At 42.1% G+C, this 7412-nt stretch overlaps 1 pseudogene; it reads right to left on the reverse strand.

The window, feature by feature from the left end:
• Positions 1-1046: 1046 nt before the first annotated feature.
• Positions 1047-3057, reverse strand: LOC116323382 (annotated as a pseudogene).
• Between the last annotated feature and the right edge of the window lie 4355 nt (positions 3058-7412).

Here is a 7412-nt window from a genome sequence, read left to right on the forward strand (position 1 = left end):
TAACAGTTTATGTAACAGACATCTGCTACTGCCGCTGAGTTGGCCACGTGTGCCCACCAAGAGGCACCTGATAACAAGCTGCTGTGATGAGAAGCGAAGGTAGAAACTTGTACAGCAAATACGATCTGTGATCTTTTTGTTCTGTGTTGCACTAAATGTGCTGTAATAAATAACTGATGGGGACATGTTGGAATAGGTAGGGAGTTGTCTTTCTTCTCTTTACAGGGAGATGTCCGTTCCTGGAGATGTAAGATGAGCCAAGGACCGGACTACGCCCCAAATAAGGGAGAAGCCAAGTCTAAACAGTGGCTACCCCTCAACTTTTTAACCAGTCATATTAGAATTGTGTTTGTGTGTCTCATAATAAAAGTGTTTACTGCTTGTGTGCAGTGGCCTTTCTATGTCTGGAAAGAGGGAGGTCTGTGGCGCCTTGTAAAATTAAGTTGAACCTTTAATTGTTTCATAAATTTTGAAAACTTATACTGTGAGTTTATTTGTCTTCTCTCAAAAAGAAAAATAACCCAACAGTGTGCGTAAACTTCTCAGTGTAACCCGAAGATGTGTTTACATATGAATCACTGAATTAAGAAGGACAAAGAAATCTATTTTTAGATTGTGCTTTAATCCTGCGAGGTCTAAGAAATCGTAAGAGATGACCACAATCATAACCTTTTGCCTGTAGGTTATTTTCATGAATATGTCATTCTATTGCAATCAAAGAACAAAAGATATTTGGATTTTGACCATAAAAAAGTCATTCTTGCTTTTCTCCAAAACACAAAGGGTTAGAATTATCACTACTAATGACTTAGACCTCAAAGATTTCATAATGTTGGCAGGTGTATTTTAAACTGAGCCAGGCTATTTCTTATTTGCTTATTCCAGGATTTATGTATGGCTCGGCCAACCTGATTCTGGCACTGCTGAACACCAGGTAAGTCCAACGTGACAAAACTCTTCTCGAGTTCACCACACTTCATTCACCAAATGCTCGATGTCTTTAATGAAAATGAATAATAGGAGAAAAAGACACATTCATGAGCAGGTCAGTTTCAGAGTTTCTGTGTTTTATTGAGGATTAGCTTGATGCTGCAACCTCTCATATGTGACATGCTCAGTTGGCAGCGATGGTCTGGTCGACCCAGGCACGCAGCTTGGTGACACGGGCATAGACTGCGGGAGTGGAGGTAGAGCAAGTTGAGCTTCCCCAGGACACAATACCAACCAGAGTCCAGGCTCCAGATTTCTCACAGACCAGAGGGCCACCAGAGTCACCCTGAAAAATAAGAATAAATAAGACGTTACAAAAAGCTAAATGGACTGCTTTTCTACTTTATCTGAGCACTCAAAGCGCTTTACACAACTTGCCTCATTCACCCATTCTGCCATGCCTTTTTTTCTATGCTCTTTCGATGCATTGGAGCGCTTTGTTTGTTGCTCAAGGATATTTGGCATGCAGACTTTAGAAACCAGGGCTCAAACCAGCCACCTTCTGATTAGTAGGTTTCCTGATCTAATGCCTGACCCACAGCCATCGCATAAAAAGCTCAGCATCAGCGCTTCTGTATTCAATGGAGGTCCCACTCACCATGCAGGAGGAGACTCCGGAGGCTCCAGCGCAGATCATCAGATCAGTGACTTGGCTGCCCCAGTAAGACTGGCATTCAGTGTTGGTCAGCAGGGGCAGGGCAGCCTGCTGCAGACGGGGTGGTGTGTTGGCAGCTGCAACACACACACACACACACACACACACACATTAGAAATTAGAGACTTTTTTATCATGCTCTATCATTCCTCGTGTTTTAGCACAACTGTTAAAGCTCCACCTGGTGGTCTCATTACAGTCCAGACCCACATATATGTAGCTGTTTGGTGTAAATCCCTATCTAATAACTGTTTAACGAATCAGTGTCTATGAAGACAGTATAACAAAGAATAACAGGTTTTCAGCACAGCCTGCTTCAAAAAGTGGGTGAGCTCTTACGTTGTAGCGGTCAGACCCCAGCCAGTGGTCACACACCTCAAGCCTCCGGGAAGTTGTCGGAAGTCTCGGCCACACAAACTGGAGAAACACGTGTGCCCAGTTGGGCAGGGGTGGCCAGCTTGATGAGTGTGATGTCGTTGTTGATGGTGTAACTGTTGTAGTTGGGGTGCCTGAACACCTGTTGGGAAGTGACATCGTTATGAGTGGCCGACAAACCCTGACATGTGGCTATACGATGAAAAGCTGATGCAGTGTTTCACCCACCTTGCCGGGAGCCAGGGTCTGGATGTTCTCGGCACTGGAGGAACGGTCGTGCTCTCCGAGGATCACACGGTCGGAGGTCCTGCACAGAAAAGAACAGAAGCATGTGGGCATTTCTGAAATCACCACATTACCTAAAAATTGTGTTTGTACTGAGTTTTATTCTACCCCAGATACACAGCAATGCCCTCTAAACAAAGATTCTCTTCATCAAACATGACTCTATGTCTTAATTGGAGTTTTCAGTCTTCAAAACCAGCTTAAAGTTACCTGATGGTGCAGTGAGCAGCTGTCACCACCCAGTTCTCATTGATGAGAGAACCACCACAGAAGTGGAAGCCGGTGTAGTCCTGTTACAGCAAAATGAACATCAACGGTTAGACATTTCCACCTGATTGTGTGATGAGCTGTGAAAGTGTGTGTGTCTTTGTTTCTTTGTTTACCTGGAGGGACACCTGCCAGGGCCAGGAGTGAGGCACTGCCTCCTCACCGTTTACAATACGGGCGTAACCGGTGATGACAGGACGGATGGCGGGAACACCGCACCCTGGTGACATCGGAACATCAGAATTATGCCATTAACAACAATCAGATTAATGTAACTGTGGCATGGGCACTAAATGTAAAATTAAACAACATGCTTCACCCAATGAGCTGTAACATTAGAGAGTTTCTCTCACCGTAGACGGTGCCAATGAAGGCGAGACAGGAGAGGATCCACAGGAAGGCCATGGCTAGATCATGTCAGGGCAGCCTATTGGAGGAGCTTTTATACAGCAGGGGTGTGATGTGATTGGATGGAACCAGGGCGGTTATAGGCAACAACTTATCAGTGGACAGTGGGAGTTTTAGCAGGTGATGGTGACAAGCAGCAAACGTCATGATGCATGCTCAATCATCCAGGTAAGTAAATCTCCTAAAGTTGATTCTGTTCATCTGGACGTAGCGTTTTGTGGGAGAAACGTTTCGTTACTCATCCAAGTGACTTCTTCAGTCTCAGCTGACTGCAAGTTTCCCAAAACCTTATAAACAGTACATTTGTAATGACTGAAACCAGCCCACTGAATGAACAATGGGCTGGGAGGTCAGTTCCTTAACCTTAATTATGCAAATTCTCATCACCACTGATCAAAGACCATGAGCACCATTCACAGAGAGTTGGGGAATGGCTGCAATCACAGCATTGTAAGATGGCGAAAGATGTACCCTTAGGCCCCCTCCTCGATTCAGAGATGGTCTTTCCCTTTTCACGTAAATGGCCTCCTTGACTCCGCACTCGAACCAGCGTTCCTCCCTGTCCAGGATGTGTACATCCTCATTGTTGAAAGAGTGTCCACTGGCCTGTAGGTGTAAATAAACTGCAGAGTCCTGGCCTGATGAGGTTGCTCTTCTGTGTTGTGCCATCCGCTTAGCCAGAGGTTGTTTGGTTTCCCCGATGTATAAATCCTGGCAATCCTCCTGGCACTTAACAGCGTACACTATGTTACTCTGTTTGTGTCGGGGGACCCGATCCTTGGGGTGGACCAGTTTTTGGCGCTGCGTGTTTTGGGGTTTAGATGTTAGTGTTTTGTTTTGTTTAGAAAAAATGCATCTCAACTGCTCCGATACTCCTGACACATATGGGATCACTACAGGTTTTCGCCTGGGCAGCGGTTGTCCTTCTCTCCTGGATCGGCTGGAGCTTTCTTTAGGTGCCTTTCCAGCTTTGATAAAGGTCCAGCTGGGATAACCACATTTACTCAGGGCCTTCTTGATGTGCTGTTTTTCTGTCTCCCTGGCCGCTGTGTCAGTGAGGATGGTGTTCGCTCTGTGTTGTAGCGTTCTGATGACACCCAGTTTATGCTCCAGTGGATGATAAGAGTCAAACCTTAAATACTGATCCGTATGCGTAGGTTTACGGTACACGTCAGCTTTTAGATGTCCCCCATTACTGATGGAAATCTGATGGAAATCTCACAGTCTAAGAAGGCTAACCTGCCACTTTTCATATCCTCCCTGGTGAATTTGATGTGTCAGAGATTAAGGAACTGACCTGACCCAGAATTCTTCTCTCAGCCCACGGCACTTCTCCAGCTTTTCGTGTTCCTTCTTTCTAATGTTGCTGTCATTCAGTATTGCTGTGTCTATCACTACAGCTGTCTTCCTCTGCTTGTCCATCACTACTATGTCTGATTTGTTAGCCATCACCGGTTTGTCTGCCTATGTCTGGAAGTCCCACAGCATCGTAGCTCGGTAATTCCAGACCACCCTAGTGGGTGTGTCCCATTTTGACCTCTGGATGTCATACATGTTCCTGTATAATATGCCAGCCACTTGGTTATGGCGTTCCATGTATGCCCTGCCTGCTAGCATCTTGCTGTTGCTGTTACGTGCTGGGTGTCTCAAGGGCATCCTTAAGGCGCTTCACATAGGAATGGGTGGAATGGAATGGAATGCTCTGCGCTGACCACTACTTGGAGCAAAGGACCCAAATTTTGTGTTGCACTGGCCACTGCACTCTGCTTGCATGCCATTTTTTTGCTTGGCAGTTTGCTGTATAGTTAGCTTCCTTCCTTCCTTCCTTCCCTTCCCTAACATGGTCTTCTCCTTCTGGTTGTCCGTAATGCAGCAATCACATCCCTCACATTGTCTTGGTAATCAAATACAGGTTTCAGGTTTCCAACTTCGCCACAATCCTATCTGTCGGGTCAGCTGCTCTCGCTCCGTACTTGGTGCTCAATCTTGGGTGGGGATGACAATATCTCCTCCTTGGCGTAGCATTTTTTGTACCTTATTGATCTCCAACTGTGATAGCACTTTCTTCTTCCAAATGTTGGAACATTGAGCTACTAGTTGTTTTGCCGTCAGTCTGGGTGCTGGATAGCAAAGATTCCATAGGTCCTCTTCATTCCAACAGTGTCCTGTTTTTAGCTGTTCCCCATTTATGCCTCATCTGTTGATGCCTGATGTTTACCTTTTTCATGGGTTTAGTTGTTAAAGACAGTTACATCAAACATTCGTCAGTGTTTCCTGACAAATGTTAGTAAATGAGTAAAGGAAAGTTTCAAAATGGTGTTAAAGTAAAATAACCAAGTAAAGTATTTAGAATAACTAAATCCCGAGATATTTTTTGTTCCCATTATTGATCTTCCTCTTCTTATTGTTGGGAAACTAATACATTTTTTGATTTATTTTTAACTTAATTCCAAATATTTGAAATCAATTAACAATGTTTCGAAAAATTAGGGCATAAACTCAACCCATAAATTAATAGCTAAATTATTAAAATTCACGAGACTAACTGTTGCACTTTTTACCTCTATTGAATTTATTTGTGAAATTTTAAAGCAGAGCTCAGTGTTTAACAAAACTGTTTTTTTTTTTCATATAATTCACTAAAATGTAACATGTAGATTATTGCTATTATTATTTTTAAATACACCTGTAAGAGCTCTCAGTTGATTTATTTATTGAACTTACATTTTTAGTCTCGGCTGGGATTGAACTAATACAAGTATGTTGTGTTAACATTAAAAACAAACTGAAGCGATTACTTTAGCTTCACTGCAGTTCTGTCCACTATCATATTTCCAGTTGGTTCCTGCTGTTATCTGGATATTGACGCCATTTGGTTGAAACAGGTGTGTATTTCCCAGCAGTCGAGTGTTTATCAGCAGCAAGTGGACCTAAACATTTTGGATGTGTTCTAACATCAACATTCTTATTATTAATTGTTAGTATTTCTTAGTTAGTATTGTTTGCATCTGATCAGATGATGCATAAAAAACAAAAGAAGAAACAAAAAACAAGCAAATAAACAAACATCTGCCCTACGATGCACTAAGGGGTTTTGAAGAGTTTGTGTAATCATTAACATTACTGAGTTAAACAGCTCTGAGAACCTGGATAGTTTTCTTGGCCTGAGTTTAAAATGAAAGAAAAAAAAGTCATGTTTATGTGAAAAATGAAATGAGTTCCAGCTCTGCAAGAGAGTTTTATGGTGTCAACTGCTGTTTAGTATTTAGTATTTACAATTAAAAAATCGATGTGAAACACCTTTTAGCCTTTTCATGAGAGGCCATTTTTTGTGTGTGTGTTGTGATGAGTATAAATAACTGAACTGGATTGAATTGAAGTAAATACTTCAGTGTGAAACATCCTTAGAGTGATTGTTTTATCTGTTATTGAAATAAGTAAAACTTTTTGGAAAAGATGAATGTGGGCCTTTGTGTTTGTCAACTAGAGCAGCTGAAGTTTTCTGTCATCAAGAACAAACCGAACATCTAACTGGTAATCAGCAGAGGCGGATCCAGCACCTGTCTGCCAGTCTATCATAGGGCTAACACAGAGACACTCACATTCACAACGATGGACAATTTGAACCACCAGTTAACCTAACCCCACTGTAGCAAACTGTAGCTTATTTTGGTTTGTTTTTTGTTTTTGAAATGAAAAAATATTGTTACGTCAATTCTTTATAGCCTGTAGCACATTTAAACAACAGAAGTTGACCCAAAGTCCTAAAGAAAGGCACATTTACATTCCAGGTCTCTAAATAAACACAGTATCAATATATAAGAAAACTGTGTTGGTGTTCACTTGACAAGATACTAACCCCAAGTTCGTCTCCTATGCATCCATCAGAATGTAAATGTTATGTAAAAAGCTCTTATGTAGAAAAAAAGTGTTTGTATGAATGGGTGAATGAGGCATGTTGCATAAAGCGCTTTGAGTGCTCAGAGTAGAAAAGTGCTGTATAAGAAACACTCCATTTACCATTTAAATACAGATTGTGGTGTTTAAATGTAATTTTTTATTTGGCCACTTACAGTGAGTCAGAGGCAACTTAAGCATATCTACGTAATTACCGCAAGAAGACACAAAACTGGTTGAGTAATTAAAAGTGATGAACTTGAGAATTACTGCTATGGGAACAAATGGTAGTGAGTCGAGGTTCCCCAGACCGGAGGCAGAAGCATGCTAGTGCACTGTTTGACTCCTGTTCACAGCTCTGAGAGTGACTGCTACTGTTTCTAATGCAGTTTGATTTTTATTTTTTGGAGATGTTTTTTGTTGTTGTTGTTTTTGAGGGGGTTTATTTGTTCCATTGTTTCTTTTGTAACAAACTGGCACAGTGGATTCTAAACCAAATATTTAAAATGCGATCAAAGTGAGACTTCCAGCTTTA

This window comes from Oreochromis aureus, linkage group 1, assembly GCF_013358895.1.
Source record: "Oreochromis aureus strain Israel breed Guangdong linkage group 1, ZZ_aureus, whole genome shotgun sequence".
Taxonomy (NCBI): domain Eukaryota; kingdom Metazoa; phylum Chordata; class Actinopteri; order Cichliformes; family Cichlidae; genus Oreochromis; species Oreochromis aureus.